General features: G+C 41.9%; 1 long non-coding RNA gene across 1 annotated transcript; it reads right to left on the bottom strand.

The window, feature by feature from the left end:
* Positions 1 to 507: 507 nt before the first annotated feature.
* LOC141749528 (uncharacterized) lies at positions 508 to 12110 on the bottom strand. The gene is made up of 5 exons (XR_012589393.1): positions 11991 to 12110; positions 4670 to 5079; positions 3925 to 4022; positions 996 to 1143; positions 508 to 735 (listed from the first exon to the last, which is right to left on the bottom strand). It is a non-coding gene; the product is annotated as an uncharacterized LOC141749528 (long non-coding RNA).
* Between the last annotated feature and the right edge of the window lie 6334 nt (positions 12111 to 18444).

Raw genomic sequence — 18444 nt, 5'->3', positions numbered from 1 at the left:
AAAAATGCTTGAGCCACTCTTCTCTGCTACGTGTATGTGTTGCATCCATAAATTGTAAACATAAGGTAAAACTGCTGCAAAGCCTCGATGGAGCTTGGAGATGAAAACGATCTGTTTTGGTCTGCTGGTTTGAAAATGGTTTTCTTGATGAAACTCATGAGTCCACTGGAGACTGAGACACAGATGGATGAGCTGAGCATATGATAAACCTGCTGCATGAGTTTGTAGTTAATTGCCCATCATCTTTTTTGTCTCACCATAAAAAATTTCACGCCCACCTTGCACAGTAAAGGTAACCTGAGTGTCATAAACCATTTGTCTCCTGCGCTTTCTTCGCTGCATTATCCGATCGGTCTTGTTGTTAGGGTGCTGTTGAGACAAGACAAATTTGCTAAGCCTTTTTACAGATGAAGCACACTGCATCTTTTATCAAATGATCTTCACTCTCTAATGAGAAGAAACACCTTCCAGAGTCATTTGCATACTAATATCTTTATTTCTAAAACAATAAGCCGGCTGTAAGTCACAGAGCCGTTAGGCAGAATAGAGCCATTTCATCTGCATGAGCTGGCAAAGAAAACCTGCCCCCTTCCCACAGCCATGGGGGTACCTTGTGCTCGGCAGAAAGAGGGGCTGAGGGGTCCGATGCAGGAAACATTAAATGGGTGAGGAGTCCAAAAAAGAAGCATCTCTGTCCTCCCCCTGCCTTCGCAGCTCCTGTTGGGAACACAGCTCCTGTAGGGAACAGGGTGCAAGGCGGGTGGTTAAGCCACAGGATAAGAGGACTTGAAAACAGGAGCAGATACCATCAGTGCTTCTCAAATGTGTTTATCACCGGCTGCATTTCTCTCACTTCCTTTTTTATTATTACTTGGGGACAAAATATTGCAGAAATATTGCATTTCGGGGCAGTACAGTAGTCCTACTCTGAGCAATAAGAAAGACAAAAGGCTGCCTAACCACTACGCTTCGAAATCTGCTTTCAAAACACCTACTTTTTTTTGCTGGGATGCCAGAATACAGAAAGGCTGCTCTTCCCTGCCACGACTTGAAGGCAAATGGTGTCAGTCTGCTGGGGCATCAGGTCTCCTCCTGCCTTCCAACGACTCTGCTCCTCTCAGCTGAGTCTGGTGGGCATCATCCCTTAAACCAAGGGAAAAGAGAAAAAGTCTTCCTGAGGCACTTCAAAGAAAAATGAAACCTCTTTTGGATCCTAGTGCTGTTGCCTAACTGGACATCTAGAAACAGCCAAAACATGTAGTGATGTCAGAGCTTCCCCAGAAAGCAGCTTTTCTTCAGCAATCACATACTGTAAGTAGGAACAAGCAAAGTAAGTCTAATGGGCAGTTAAAGGAATTAGCCCTGATTTCCCTGGTGTGCTTTACAGTTCATGGCCCTGATTTACAGATCTTAAATCCTTGGTAAATGTTTTTTCCCTGTTCCTTACCCTTTCCATGGCTCCCCTCCCAGTCCCAGCAGAAAGGAGAGGAGATGCTAACACGGTGCTCATTGGAAAGCGTCTGGAAACAAGGAGGACTCTGCTGAGCACCCGATTTTAGAGTTTGCTGAATATAAGCAGAAATGCCTCATAGAAGAGGAACAAAGAGCCACCCTGTAGCCTATGCTGAGGCATTAACACCACCACCACCGGTAACTGAAGTGGGACCTATATTTATTAATCTGAGAGGGTGACTGTTTTAAGCACTTGAGAAGTGATGAAGTGACTAAAAATAGTCATCAACTGAAATAAGGTCCAGGACTGAAATAATCTTGTGAGCATTAGGAAATACTGCTCTCTTACAGGTTGCTGTGAAAGTGCATTACAGAGGACTGGTTTTCCCCACCAAAGCGAGAGGAACCATTCCACAGTACGTGTGTTTCCTTCTGGCTTGCATTAAAACAAACATTAAATGGAAGGTGGATTTCCCCATATCTTTCAAAAGGCTGCCACCATATGGGGGATTTGTTTTAATACAAGGCTCAGTTTTGGTTTTTGCAAATAGATCTCAGCGTAGCATCAGCTCAGTCTCTGAAAGGAGCCGGGGCCCCAGGTCAGCCCAGGGTGCTGGGGGACCGCGCGAGGGATAATGACACAGAAATAACACTGCACCGTGAAGGCCTTAGGGCTGTAATTACCTTCCTCTTTAAAAATCTGTACTTACAGCAAAACATGTATTTTATCCATTTGTGCTAAAAACAGTTCTGTGTATTTTGAACTGTATAATTTAAATTCTGCTGCACCGTGGCTAAAACTACCGACTTTCCCTCTATGTACATTAAAGGGTTATTGTCAGTGGCTTATGTTTTCTCACCTTGCCACCTTAAAAACTTCAGCATCCAGAATGTTTGTCTGCATCTTTTCATGGGGAAGATCTTTTTTTTTTTTCTCATGCATTTTTTTTTAGGAGTGGTGTTGTAATTAGCACGAATTATTTTATGGATACCCTTACAGAAGCCAGCAGTGTCCACGGCTTCATGAAGAGCAGCCCGGCCCCAGGCTGAATGCATTGCTAGAAGGGAATACGTAGCTCAACAGCCCACGATGCTGGGTGGGCCCTTCCCTGCTGGATCCTTGTCGGGATGCTGCCAGGTACACAAATGAGTTTCTGACAAGAAAGGTCTATTCTGCCACACTCCTTCAGCAAGCATGAAACCTCACCGTGCTGTTCACCAGCAGCTTGAACATGAGGAACTGAAATACTCAGCTTAAAGTTGCACATGGAAATAAGTGTTTTTCTGACTAGCGACACAGATCACTTACTTCCAAATGGCAGAAAAATTCTGATTAAGATAAGCCCAGATCAGAGCAGAAATGCAAAATGGACTTTTCAGAAATGTGCAATTATTAAAAAAACCCACTTGTTCTGTGTTCTCATTCACTTCCTGACTTTAGCAGTAACCAAAAGAATGAAAATACAGGCAAGAAACACTGAGCAGGGACCATGCCACGGTATTTTTCACTTGCCTCGAATTTGAAGGCATATTTTGAACAGAATATTTTGTAAGAAAACCTCCTATACAGAAGTTTCATTCCACTGAATGTAAGAAGAGCATTTTGAATAAGGTTTGCGAAAGCATCTAGGCCGAGTTCTGAACACTACAGATACTTGCAACTAATTCATTTTTAAAAAAAAAAAAAGAAAAAATCTTTCCGACTTTTCTTCTTTTCTTTAAAAGGTCTATATACAAAGGTTTGACTTCTAGATGTTAGAACATGCAAGTTAAATGTTGGATTTCAGCAAGCGGGTATATTATCCCTATGCCGTAGTAGGAATTAAACATATTTTACCAAAGAAAAGTGTAGGACCTGTACAAGGAAGTAGGAAACACAACAGCAAATCACCATCTGTACGCTGACAAAGTTGTAAGAAATGTCTAGAGTGGCAGCATTGCCTAAATAAAACAGGCTACGAGAAGAAAGCGATTTCCCAGCTGCATAAATATTTCTTTGAGAAATAGAAAGGTGAGCAGGGAGCAGCGTGTCAGTGCAGGTACCAGCGTGTCAGTGCAGGTACCAGCATCGCACCAGCACCAAGACGATGTCTGAGGAGCGCTGGCAGCACTGCTGGGTGCCGCTCCACCCCCATCTGCGGGAGCTGTGACCATTTCTAAAAGTGTTTCACCGTGAAGCTGCACAGAGAAAATTAGCTGCAAACCCAGTACGAGGTGGAACGTGCTACGAGGTGACATAGCTGCAAGATTATGTTGCATGAGTGGCCATCCACGTGCTGCATGACAAATATCCTGAGCACGATTAACTCGCCTCTGCGGCTCTCAACAAGCACTGGAGGAGTGTTTTTTTCAGAAGCCAGGAAGATGGAAGTAGTAGTTACGAAGAAAATAATATGGTTTACTAAGCAAATGTCGTATTGCACCTGCTCAACTCATACAGCTGTGGACGCGAAACAGAAAGTATGTGCTCACCTGCCCAACAGGGATGACCCGAATCTGGATGAGTGGCACTGCGTTTTCTGTCAGCGGGCAAGCGATGGGCAAGTAGTGAAGGCTCTTACTCAGCAGCACTGTGGGAATAAACATAAAACCAAAGACAGGCACTTTTTTTTTTTTCTGAATTTCTATTGGAATTAAGAATTAAACTGAAGAAAATGAGAGAAGGTGAAAGGAGGGAAACGGGAAGCCTTTCCTTGCATCAGAATTTCTCCACAAGACACGACAGTATTATACACTGGGGCAGTTCTGCTGGTAATCCTGCAGTCACATTGGATTACCTCAACTGAAGAACTAACCCTAAAATTGTACGTGAATTTGAGAAATTAAGGTAATTCTTCATCTCTCAGCGGAACCGATCAAGCAAGAAGTTCTTCCTATCAAGTTACAAATGTTATCTAAAGATCAAGTTCCAATCTAACATGAGTGTTTGTTCAACAAAATACTGTAGTACCTGCACGCAAAGGTTAAACAGAGTAAGAACTCTCAAATAATACTATTCTTAAATTTCATTCATCTTGCAGACGCATTTTGAAAGGACAAATAGAGACAGGTACGTGCTTTGTGTAGAATATCGAAGCAATGTCCTGAGCACTCTCCCAGTTCCCCCTCTAACGCACATGTTCCCTTTGCCTCACAGAGGTGTAAATACTTCAGCATTGACTCTCAGAAGAATGTGCTACTCTGTAGATTCCACTTCCATTAAAAAATTCTGATTTACCCAAGCGCTTATTTTACTGTTTGCATGGCTCAAAGATACCAGCTACTCCACCGGCATGAACTCGAAATGCAGGAAGGGCATGATGTGAAAACAGAGCTCAGAGGGGGAAATTTCTGCCGTGGGCACACTGTGCTGGCTCCTCAGCTGGATGTGCTGTGGAGGAGGGAGGTGGGCAGCGATGCTCTCCAGCGATGATGCTCTCCAGCGATGATGCTCTCCAGCGATGATGCTCTCCAGCGATGATGCTCTCCAGCGATGATGCTCTCCAGCGATGATGCTCTCCAGCGATGATGCTCTCCAGCAATGATGCTCTCCAGCAATGATGCTCTCCAGCAATGATGCTCTCCAGCAATGATGCTCTCCAGCTGGAGCTGTGGCCTCCTGGCCACCTGGTGGTCCACCCCTGCTGGCTGAAACCAAGAGGAGTCAATGAGGCTGCAGTGATTTCAGGACGGGTATTGCCTAGCACGAATCTAAAAAGCTCATGTACACAAAGTGATACGGGAATTACACTGCATTTAGAGCAAGGCTGAGCACTCAGGTTCAGCACACTCCTTGGTCTCCAGCAGAAACCAGCTTGCCACTTCCAACTGTGATGTAGAAGTGCCACAACCCTTCCTTTGTCCAGATATCTACAGAGCAGCCCAAAACCAGAGATGTCCACCTGAAAAAAAGATCAATTTCCAGGTTTATTTGCCCTTCAGAGCATACATCTCTATGTCTGCGCAGAACAAATGCCAGTGTCTGGGGCTCTGTGCATCTCTGCCATTTGCAGAGCATTGCTTTGTAACAAGAATTGCCAGATTGCATCAAGCCAAAAGTCCAAATAATCCAGTCTCTGGCAGTGTCTAGGCACTAATACATTTTCAAAGCAAGGATCCATAGTTTTTCGATACAGATACCACCCTATATAGAGAGAAATTTATGAGGAAGCACGGCCTTTGAGAATCAAATTTCCTCTTCTGTAGTGTTGTCCCAAAAGAGTTGCTACAATTTTCAGATAATGATTAGGAAGATGGAGTTTGAACCAGGAACACGTAGAGCTGTAGGAATTGGCTTCACAGGTGAGAAAAGAAGCAGGCTCACATCTTCGCTGGATCAATCAGAGAGCTGCTCAGGATATAGAGTGAGCACAGCATCACCAGAATAAAAATGACGGCTTACGCTGGAAAGATGAATTTCTTGTGCCATAAATATATGAACAGGAAAGTATTTTTTTCCTGGCTCTTTTGTTTGCCCAGAATGCTGTTGGAAATAAGATATTTTTGATCTCACTAGGGATTCCTCTAGCTTAAATACTTCAAATACATATAGGACCAGCTGCTTACCTTATATGAAAATAAGCATATCCTGTACACTTCAATGGATCTATATTGATTCATACTGCCAAGAATCTGGCCTATAGATTTTAACTTAGTCTTCCTCTGGCCCAGGGGGTGCTTTAAATTCTTTTATCCTAATAAGCCTTTTAGAAGGGCTTGACTTCTGTACCCACCAGCTCCTCCTTCATATATAAGAAAATTGGTATTTCCACACTCGGGGTCAGAGGGGTGTCTTTTTTTTTTTTTTTTCCTTAACACTTTCTGCATTAATAACGGAGAACTTGAACAGAAACCCGTAGGATTGCAATCACTGTGCGTATAGCCAGATTTAGCCCCCCAGGTGGAAAGTGACGCCACGCTGCTGGATTTACAGCTAGAATGACAAAATAGTACTTGAAGGATGGAATAAATCTCGGTGACATCCTTGCATGGAAAATCAGTGACCTAATATAGCCAAAGAGGAAAAAAAAACCTCACATATTTCAGAGCAAAATAATTACAATTAAAAAACAGAAATGCTATTTTCTTATTACAGACGAGACGTAATTAAATTATAAGTCAAGACATCTCAAAAATTCGGCCAGGTAGTCTATATTCATAAGACTTCCTTCCCTCAGCTTCACCTTGGGCACTTTCTGCCTTCCCGTAATTCTGTCACATTAAACTCTATGTTTCTGTTCAGACCAGGAGAGCTCTCGCTCGGCACCACCCCTGCAGCCTGCTTGGCCCTTCCACGCATTAGGCAGCGGCATCACCGCCTAAGCTCAGAGGCTGGCGTTTTTATTTTATTTCTATAGTGCCACCGAATTTTACTAACAATAATATTCCGATCTGAGATTTTATTTGCCTCATAAAAATTCAAAGAGTCTCCTTTATTAGCTGATACGCAACTAATAATACTGATACGCAGAGGACTGCTACTCTAGAATGGCAGAAGTCAATAAAAGTAATAAGTTAAATGTACTCGGTCCATTTTTAGTTGGTCTGGCTCTACCAGTTCCCTTAAATCCTGACACCGTTGAAACACGCTGCTAATGCCCTCCACCACAGTCAGCAGGGTAAAAAAAGGAGAAAAAACAGGTAAAAGAGCTATTACCTAACCACAAGAAATGACCTAAATGTGCACAGCTCCAGCCTGAGTTCCAGCAGCTTGAAAAAAGAATCGCAAAATATTTTGGCTGCAAAATGCTGTGGCGTGTGTTGCCTCGTACACGCGAACGAGGATTTTACCTGGCCATAGACCATATCTCTTGACGCCAAGAAAACTGAAAAGATAAAGAGTGAGCGAAAAAGTCATTACACCTAACATTTTACCATTAACAATGCCAGATTTAAAAATACGTAGTAAAGAATTGCTTGTCATGTTCCCCTTACATGACCCCAGGAACTGGCAAAACATCCTGTACGCTGTCGATTGCTGCAAAGCGACTGGAGCTTAAATGAGGTTATTTCTTTAGTAAGTGTTTATTTCACTCCCCATAAAGTAAAACGCAGCACAGTTTAGATATAATATATTCACAGCCCTGACTATTATGGTGAACCCATTATTTCTATTGCTTGCTGTGTAAATACTTCATATTTAGGTAACAGTGGTGTTATGAAACAAATAAGTAAGTAGGATGCTGCATAAAAAAACCTATGTGCAAAACACACGTACAATTATGTGCCTAAGCAACATAGAAATACATTGTAACACTCACAGAAGTTTTATAACTGTCAGAATGATCACTTATTTGCATGTGCAATTACTCCAATTGCATATGCAATTACATCAATTGTCCAATTACATCAACTGCTTTTCCAACGAGCTAGAAGGAAAAAAAAAATAAAAATCACACATTTCGCTTTGCTGCAATAAAAATGCAATTTGCATACACAGAAAAAAATATTCTGTTTTCTGGGATATGAAATTAGACTACCTTGGGGTATTGGGCTTTTCTGGTTTTGAGTGAAATATAAGAGTTTCTCTGGTATAAAAAAAATGTTGGGGCTGTTTTATAGCCTGGGACTATGTTCTCTTGGGCCACTGCAGTCACAGTACAGTATTCCATTGTCATCAGAGAAATTATTTGATATTTAAAATTAAGAAGATAATCTTGGAGCACCAGATTTTTAATAGCGTTCTTTTTCTCTATAATGACTTAGATCATTAGGAATCACATCTATTTAATTTCTCAGAAATGTGCAAATAAATGAAGAATTATAAATTCCAATATAGAATTATATTTCCAGAATTACGTAACATCTGCTGTTTCTAATAGCTCAACAGGTGGTAGGAAATCCCTTCATCTACCCATCGTCAGTTTAGACTTGTGAAATTATTGCATCTTAAAGTGCAGTAATAATAAGAAAAATATAAAAATGGTACCCTGGATTTTTTTGCATAGGGAGCATTTCCAGGATTTTCAGATCTTTATTTCCTCAGTTGAGAAATAAAAAGTTTTGCTTATTTCCTTTGCTGCTACCACAAAAAGCCTGTGCTCTTACCCTGCGCAGCGTAATCAGAAATGCAAGTTTGGCCATCAGTGGAGAAATGCTGCAGTGAAATATTTACAGCCCCCTCATCAGATTTTTCTTTCCCCATCCTGACATTTAGGTTGTGCCACAATCCAGCCCCGTCCCTGCAGTTCTGCTTGTGGCCGGGGGCACGGGCATGCAGCAGCACTGCACCGGCCCTTAGAAATCCCTATTTTGGGGGCTGAAACCACCCACAATTTAGGCTGAGCAGGCAGGATGCCACCCAGGCAGATGGAAGCCGGCACGCTCACACGGAGCCAAGGCACCATACATATGGAACTGGACATGAACGTGCAGCAAAGGGTTTCCACCAGGGGATGCTGAAATTCCTGTCCGCATCACGTTCCCATGTCTATGGCACCAGAGAGATGATAGTCTATCTATCTCTAAACCTATATTAAATTCTAAATGTTAAAAAAGAAAATTAATTTTGTCTGCTTTGGTAGAAGAATATTTAACCCGGAGGAACCAGAGTCTGGTCTCACTTGAGCTAAACAGCAACAAAAAGAAATCAGCGCCCGCTCTGCCTTTTCCTTCCTCAGAAGCAGATGGAGAAAAAATCCTGTATAAGGTAAGAGCTGGGGGTAGGCGTAATCTATATGTTGATTAAATTAAAATTCCCGTTGGGTTACAATGTCCTGACAACAAAAGACAAGTTCTCTCTACCATTTACACCTCTAACAAAATATGGAAGGTAGTTCAGCGCAGATGACAGACACTTCATAGACTTTTGCACTTTTTAGAGGAATAAGCAATGTTAATTAAAATGGCATAAAAGTACTGGAGCGATTTTTGCTTTAAAAGCTGACTCCTGCAAAAATTAGAAAAGCTTATATAATTTTTACTTCAAGTCCAAAACACACACAAATACATCTGTCATCGAAGAATGAAAACCGAAAACATCTGACTCATGTTAGTTGTTCATTTTCAAACCCTCTCCAAGTGCCTCAGTCCCTGGATGAGTTGTCTTCTCCTCCCGGCCAGCCTGCCCCTGGACACGCACTGCACGGTCGCTCTGTTCGCTATTATCTTTAACACGATATTACCTTAAATATTTGTTCATTTCGGATGTGTTTTTCTGCTTCTAATGATCTTCCAAAGCTGGCCATTATATACCAGCATGTAATGAAATTAAACAGAAGACAACAGAGTGTATAGAGCTGGTATCAAAGTTGATTTCCAGTTGAAAACCCTCTTCCCTCACCCAGCAGGTACCTATGCGTGAGCTCTGGTCTAGAGGCACCGTTATTCACGTAATGAGTTAGACCTTGAGAGAAATTTTTTCTCTGGAGAAAGGGCTTTTCTTTTTTAAAAGCAACTTTCCTTTCATTGACAGGTAATTAAAAGTGGTGTGATGGAGCATCTACGGCTTACTGTCAAGACAAATGGAGCTCTTGCTCATCACGCGTTTCAGCTGAGTTGCAGCTCTGGAGTTCATGAGTACTTTGGGATCATTTTTGCACTGCGGCTGTGGTAGAGAGGTTCCCCAAAAATGGTTTATTAATGGTGTGAGCCTTCTTGTCCCCTCTTCAGACAGTGAGGATGGTGCTTCACACTCCAGCCACTGTCTGCAGGCTCTTTGCGAGGAGCCTTGGCGGTGCAGGCTCTTACTTCGCCTTAGGAACACAAAAAACCTCCACTCGAGAGAGTTAATATGAGTGCATCTTCACGCTTGGTCTGACAAAGGTCCCGAGGAGTAAAAATCAGCTTATATACAATAAAGTGGGGCTTCAGTGTTGTTGTTTTTTTCCCCACTTTCCTTCATCTGCCATAAAAAGGTAGGGTTGGATAAATTTTTGAAAGCAATCCTTTTTCTTCGTGATAATCTTTATTCTTGTCCTCAGTCGCGTTTCATTTCCATGTGTAAATATGTGTGCAATTGTATATAGGACTGAGATTTCAAACATGAACCGAAAACTTTATAAATAAATGCCTTCACAAAATAAACAAATGCAGAAGCAAAACGCTTTAATTTGAAGCAATTGCTTCGGGATGAACGCCTGGCTCTTCTCTCAGTGTAAGTTTGCTATTCATTGCACTGTGGGCAATGGGGTGCCTCTTACCGGGGCAGTTTATCAACACAACCGTGCTTATTACAGAGTTACTCACAGGCAGTTCAGGATGTATATATTGACTTACCTGTGAAATAATTTTTGCATTAAAAAAAAAAAAAATAAAACCCCAACCAAACTAGCAGAGAGCTCTGAGACTTCCCAGAGCAGCTTGAGAACAATTCTCCACTTGGCAAACAGCTTTGGGGTATTAAATGTGCAACTGCACATCAGTTTTACAGTCAAACATTTCTGCAGACGAGACCAGCAGGATTACTGGATGTCTGCTCAGGAGCAGCCTGCAATATGGGGCAGCTGAAGACACAAGGCAAACCTGCCCAAGTGCCAACAACCAAGAGTTATGAACATTTAAGCACCTGAAGTGAAATAAGACCTTCATGCACAACATTATTTTCATTTATTTTCACTTGCCCAACCCTCCTCTCCCCTTTTTCCTTAAAATCACCAGGTGCTCTCACCCAAGCTTGTTTGAGCCCCACACCAAGTCTGAGTTTGAACCATTTGAACAGATCGGTTAAATATGTTTTAATTGGTTCCCCGATGTCACAATACTTCAAAGACAGAAGCTCTAGAAACCATTTAGAGCTCTGGGACAAGAATAACATTCTTCTTAGTTTAATTTTAAATTCACTTTATGGACAGAAATAGAGAAGGGAGGTATTTAATTAAATAACAGAGCTTCTCTAGACTTTAAACCTTTTGCTTTGAGCAAATTAGCTGGATGAAGTTATTATTGAAACCTCTTTAAACAGAGCATTTGGGCTTCCCACTGTCCACAGAGCAGTTACGAGTGCGTAACTTTGGGGTTTCGAACAGCACAGCTCTTTGGTATCCAACCTACACTCCTAGTTTTAGTGCTTCTCTCCCAGAACAAGTGTCAGTATTGTTTCCCTGTTTAAAAATGCTGATCTTCAAGGCCCTGATTCAAAGGCATTAAAGATGTGCTTAAATATATTCTCCACTAAAGATATGTTTCCAATGAAATTTGCGGTTTTTACCAAAATTTCAAAATAGATTCAGGCACAGATCATCCAACTCATTGGCCTACATATTCAAATACTGTACGTATTTGATAAAGTTATCTCATAGTTCAGTATTATATCTTATAAAAAAATAAATGCTCCTAAACCACATCTACCTGATTAGAAATTGAGAAGGAAAGGATTATAGCTACAGAAACAGCAGCACATGAAATGTGGGATTTGTTCAATTAGTGTACAACAGACTGAGACACCACGTTACCAACCACTGTTTTCTGCAGTGAAGCTGAAGATGTCTTCAGCCCTATAAAACTTCCTGCTGTGTAAAGCAAAGATGATGAAAAAATTACTATTCCATGTATAAGCAAAAAAGGGCTGTAACACCCATCTCTAGCACTCCCAAAGAAAGGAGGTGACACTGGGGACTCACCAAGCCAAGGCCGCTAGGAGCAGACGTGCCAACGGGCACCAGCCGAGGCAACGGGGTGTGGATTTACCGGACGAGTCTTTCCAGTTGCCTGCATGCTGGATTTAAGGACCACGTGTTATCTCGAACAGGAGAGAGGAATAAAGGACCATGTTCAGAATAACAGAGCATGTTCAAAATTGGGCACGCAGTCTTATTCGGTATCTGATTTTGTAACAGCAAAAAAAACCTAACAACTGAATATTATTCTTGCACCCAGAAATAACATGGCAGAGCTACCTGACATACAGTACAGCCAGCATTAATAAGGCAGCCGAGTTCTCCAGGCAAAGCAGCTGGTGCTGCAGCTCCTGAATGAAAAATTAAGCATTTCTGTATTCAGCTCAGTAGCAGACTCCTGTCCTGCGCTCTTCTTTATTCACACATCAGGTGACGTGCACAAGCAAGTTCAGTTCTAAAAATGGTTGACAAAGGTAACAGAAAAGCTGTACATTTGATGCTGTGGAGTACTGGTGTAGTAAACAACAGAAAATAACAACTCGTTACTACAACATATTGTGATTCACACATGAAAACAAGGATTCTGAGAAGAGCAGCTGAAGTCCAGCTAAACCGCAAAAGCAGCTCGTTCTGGGGTGGGGGGGAGCACTCACTGTCACTTTAGCTTTTAAAATTTTTAATCAGGGCTCCGCTGAATTTTTTTCTGAAATTTTGGGAACCGGAGGGAAAGTTCTAGAGAAGGCAGAAAGTGAGAGCAGAGAGCGGAGCCGGCAGTGAAAGCGGAGGATACCGAGCAGGTTGGAGCGGCAGGGTCCCTGGAGAGGGGAGCCGGCAGAGGGACGGGTGACGGGTGCTGGTAAAGACAGACCCATCCAGCAGATGCACATCTTTCCTCCAGGGCTGTTTACAAAGAACGGGCCCGGCAGAGCGTAGGCTTTGATACCACCTGTCTTTTCCAGGGACAACATGTGCTGGTGATTAGCCGAGCCCTTGGCCACATGCATCATCTGGGGCATCTGCTCCGCTCCCCGAGCGTGCCGTGCCCGGCAAAGGCAGGCAGCATGGTGCTGATCATTAATGCTCTTCTCTGCAGGCTTCCCAGGGCTGCAGCACATCAGTTTCTGCTGAAGGCAAATCCAAGGTCACCTCATGGTGCTCTTTAACCCAGTATGGTAGAACTGGACTGATGCATAAACACAAACACTTCTACTAATGGATTCTTGCTCCATTATCTCAATTACAGTAGCAGTTAGCCGTGGAAAAAAAAAAAAAAAAGATTTAAACTCAGCATTATTGTATCACTTCCTTTCTTGTTTGGGATTCTAAGAAGAATATTGTTCAAAAACACATCCAGGGGATACCGACACCAGTACTGTCGTCCCAGAGCATACAGGGGAATTCACATAACACAATTTGTGCGGAAAATGCCCAGTGAAAAATTACATTCATATTTGCCTTGCCAGAGTTACAACAAAGCACTCGGGAAGTTACCTACCATCATACTGACACTGAAACAAATACTAGTGGTGGTTATTTCAAACACTACTGCAAACCCTACAGTGAAGCAGCAGATTAGGTTATTTAGCAGTGGGATCCTTGTTGGGATCATACTTACACGTACTTTCCACCCAGAGGAAGTCTCCAGGTGCTGCTCTCCTCCTGCCAGGGCTGAGCCGTTCCCGTTTGCTGATTCTGCAGGGAAAAGGAAGAATTATTGGGTATTTGTACTGAACTATTGCCCACAGAATTGAAGATAAATCATAAAGCGAGAATGACAACTAGAGAAAACAGGCTATTGGAGAATGTCCAGGATGTACTGGGAGAGAAAAGAGTTGAGCTGGGAACACCAGAGGTACTGCAGGAGGGGAATTATCAGAGAGAACAGTCCCAACCTCCAGGGACCCAATCTCTGCGTATCCCTGGACCAGGAGGTCCACCAGTTTTTTTTCTGTTAATTCCAAGGCAGGGACATGAGTATTGGGAAGGAACTTCCCCGAGGAGTTGATCCTCTGCTTGTGGTTCTCCCACTGTGGAGATGAATGGCAATAGTCTGAGCACAAAACAGAATATTCCTTTTTTTTAGGCAGAACGCACGTGTGAATTCAGTTCAGCTACACTGAATTTAACAAATCTCTCTGCCCCACTGTATCTGCAGTGGGGTTTCACTTTGTGCCACCTGAACCTGATGGTCTACAAGGTTCCTGTATCACCAACTAGGTAGTCAGTTAGGATAGATTTCTGTATTGCCATATTTTTGTTAATTTACATGTAAAATATCCCAGTTATGATTACCATGGAATATCTAGGTTAAACCCATCTTCCAGGCACCTGCACGTCTTAAGTTTTCATGTATATTCTTTCTTCTTGGCACAGAAAGGGAAAAAAAAAGTCAGAAAAATCAAAGTTGCCCTGTTGCTCCTGACCCAGTTCCTGGCCCATTTGTTTTCTTTCTCACAGAGTTAATGCTAGAGGACGTGAGCACACTATTGTACTTATCCACCGGAAAAAATAACAGCAAAGTTGTGATGTGCACAGCACAGCTAATTTGAGATGTGAGGAAGCAGAACAAGGACGTCTATTGCCCATTCCTGCTCCTTAATCCCTTAAAGGTCTGATAGATACCATCATCAGCCCAGCGCCTCAGGAACGATGGAGTCTAAGGAGATTCTGCTTGTAGCTGCAGTTTTTCATAAACCTCCGTGTCCCCATGACAACTCTCATGCCTTCTCACAATCCAATATATTTTTAATGGCAATCCTTTACCCTTCTCATCCTGAGCCAGCTGCTGCTGACGGAACTAGAGAAAATCACTGTTAGAAACTAAAAAGCAGCCTGAAATCCTTGGTCCATGCAAATTCAGAACGAAATGGCTGGCAGGTGGGAGAAGACACTTGAGAGCACTGCAGAGTGCCTGCCCATTGCCCAGGACAACTCCTGCTGGCCACCAGGCCAAGGAGGTGCAGGGCTTCATCCGACCCATTAAAGCTGTTCCTTGCTGCCCCAGCACATCCAGAAACTGTCTTCTGTTCCTTGCTCAAGGTGTTTCTTCCCAGGTTGAGGGGAAGCAAAACTGAGCAAACTACCTCCACTTTGATACTTCTTAAAAAGAATATAAAATTTTGGAAACTTGCTTGCATCATTCTCTACACCCCTTTTGACATTTCGCTGCTCATCACACAACAAAACAAACTGCAAGTCAATTCAGGTTTAAATGAACTCTGCTTTGTTTGCGAGTTCCTTTTTCATAGATTTGTAGTCCATATATTTAGGGGTGAAAAAGCTATTGAAGCCTTTCAGATATTTTCACAATAAAATGCTATCAAAAGGGCAAATTCCAGATCTCTTATCCTAAGACAGACAGTACTTGTACACATACACACAGGTGACACTCGACATATGTAATTTCACACAGTTTCCATGCTTTAAAGTAAGATTGTTCGTGAGATGTCCTTTCTAACTTTTTATCTGTAGAGCTACAGGGTATCATTCTGAAATATCTAGTTATAAAACCCTACTAAGCCAAGTTCCTTATTTTCCTTCTTTACTTCTTGATGAATTACATTGATGCCCACGTTGCTAATAATTGCTCTGCATTTCCTATTCTAGCCCAAGGTCAATCTGATACGCAGTAGTCTACTGAAAGTACAAATATGGTAAGGGAGCACTGGGATTTTTTTCCTTTATACCCTTTGCATTAAAAATGAAATTGTGTTCTTTTCTCATTTGCAACATTAGTTTTTTGGAGGGAGAGAGAAAGAAGCACCACCCAAGTTAAATGTTTTCAGTAACTTAAGGAAAGCTAAATAAAGAAACTGAAAAAAAACAGGTAGATCTTACTCAGAAGTAACCTGGAAAATCAAGAGTTTGGTAGTAAATGCAGAAAGTTGTAGAGCACTGAAGAAGAGCTGAGACGTAAACACAAAACAGGTGGATTATTTACAACTACACAAACCAAACTCTTTGAGGATGAAACTTATTTCTGACCCAGTTTCAGTAACACCAAATGTGGCCTCATTTTGTTATTTGTAAAAGGGAGTGAGTTTAAAATGCTATGCATTAAGAAATTACATTGACCATTACCTTTTCTTGTCCTCTGCCTTCTGAGCTCTCTTATTGAAAAAACAGATTTCCATTAATAAAACCAATTTATTTCACTCTGCCTGTTGAGCAAGAAGAAAGCTTTGTGAAATTCCCAGCTGTGGCTTTGAGATACTGCTGCTTCCTAGTTCTCCTCTTTATTTCTTGGCAACTTCTGCCTTATTAACATGCATGTTTTCATAATTTTTTTTAAGGTCAAAGTGTCTCAGAGTCACAGTGCCAAATGGATGCAGTGCTAAATGGGTGCTTTGCAGAGGTTTTGTGAGCAGTGCTGCAATAGTAAACCCCCGTCATACCTTCTTTTCAGCACACGACAGGTTTTTATCCCCAGAACTACTCTAGTTAGTCATTGAGCGAAGCAAACGGAGCTAAGTGCTGAAATTGATTGTCAAAAATAAAGATGATCAGGAAAAACTGAAGAGGCATCCATCTGAGTGTCAGGGGTCCATCGAGAGGGAGAAAAAAGCCCTTCCAATTCTCACACTTCTTCCGAGGCTGTTAGCTCTGCTTGTGTATGGCAAGTCCCCCAGACAACTCTCCACAAATATCCCACTGCCAGGAAAGTGGGCTCATGCCTACGTGGGTATGGACAGGAAAGGGTGCAGTGAGGGAGAAAGAAATTTTTGATTATTCTTTCTATGCAGAGCCGTGGAACTGAACCAATACCCAGTTATTTCTTGGACAGTCCACCCTGCACTGCTGCTAGGCAAGGCAAAGGTCAACAGGTACTAGTCAAGCCACCTCCTTCTTGAAGCGTTCCTTCACCACCTCTCGCATAGTAATTCTCCAGGCAAATCCCAACAAAAATTATGAAAATTGCTCCTCCTACCACAACCTAAGGAAAATTCAAAGCCTGTGTTGTCCCATCCAGCAGCCTGTAAACATGCAGCTGGTAGCGACAATTTTAACATACAAAATGAAGTTGTGAGAAAAGAGGGAAAGGAAGAACCCTCTGAGTTTCCTTACATCAGTACTTTAGTTTTTGGGCTTACAACAATAATTATTGCCAAAAAAAGACAGACACACTGCTTCAGACGAGTCTATAACAATAATTTGCAATACAAAGCAAAGAAACACAGAATGACGTTTTCTAAAAAAACTGCAATGGAAGCCTGTGTCCCATCCACTGGCCCAAAGGAAAATTTTGCTCGTGTCTATTGTCTAACAGTCCTGTTTTATATCAGCACAGTACACCAAGCACACACAATCTAAGGCAAAATCCTATAAAACTTATTTCCCATCTGCAACTGAAGAGCAAATGAAAAATAAAACTGGCACACCTGAAGTCACTTACAGCCCAAGGCACGTCTAACAAATATTATGATGAATTCATTTTATTTTATGATCAAAAACTACCAGGATTGAATTAGTATCATAAATTCCAGCTCTGAACCTTCTAATGTTTATATTCTGAAGAACAGTAATTGAAAGTCTGTTAAATTCTTCAATGCTTTAAAAATAAAGCTCTCAGGAAAAAATCCTGAAAAGTCAGGTCAGTACTTTGATAAGCCAAAAACTTAATTATATCTTCACAGGAAAAAAAAAATACACTACTAATTCCCATTAAAATTGGAAAACTCTTTCTTCAGACACTTTTTCTTTTAACAAAACTCTGTGAAATGAAAATTAAGTTAGCCTGTTTGGAGGTCTGATTTTAAGCAAGCCCACAAACTGCCCGGTATATTTGTAACTTCATTCCATATCTTTTCTCATTGAAATCACAAGGGCCACTTCAGTATCCAAAATAAGTTGCAATGAGTTTCCAACACTGGTACCCACCTACCAGCTAAATCTAGGAATAAATACGTTACCTGGCTTCGAAGTAAACTGATAACATTATTCATCTGGTGCAGAAATGAACCCACTTTCACAGTCTTAACATCTGAATAGAAGAAACGCCGCCTTTGAAATGCCACAAAAGTAGTTATTGCATTGCTGAAGACTAACTAAGAGTATTTTCCTGCACTGAAGCTTCTTCCACATTTTCTTCACTAGAAGAAACTTGAGCAGGAGCTAGCAAATTAATTGGACAATGGGGAAAATGTGGCTCAGCTGAACAAACGTGCTTGCTTGTACCTTTTACACATGTTCCGTCTGAAGTTCGCAAAAGAACAGATCATGCTTCAGGGAAGCCATTAACAATCTTGGCTATTATTTTTCAGTTCTAACAATACAAAACAGCTTCAGAGAGAAATCAGTTCATCACAGCCTTTTGAAGGCTACGTAAAAGGCATGTACAATCACACCCTGACGAGCAACGCTAACGAGCCACTACTGGGGGCATTTTAGCTAGGGTGGCCATAGAGCAATACTTGAATCCCAAGCCCTGATGGCAGCAAACGAACCTCCACCAGCGTGC

The sequence above is a fragment of the Larus michahellis genome, chromosome 10, assembly GCF_964199755.1.
Source record: "Larus michahellis chromosome 10, bLarMic1.1, whole genome shotgun sequence".
In the NCBI taxonomy this organism is placed as follows: domain Eukaryota; kingdom Metazoa; phylum Chordata; class Aves; order Charadriiformes; family Laridae; genus Larus; species Larus michahellis.
Note: the sequence above shows the minus strand (reverse complement) of the source record. Positions and strands in the feature narration are given on the sequence as shown.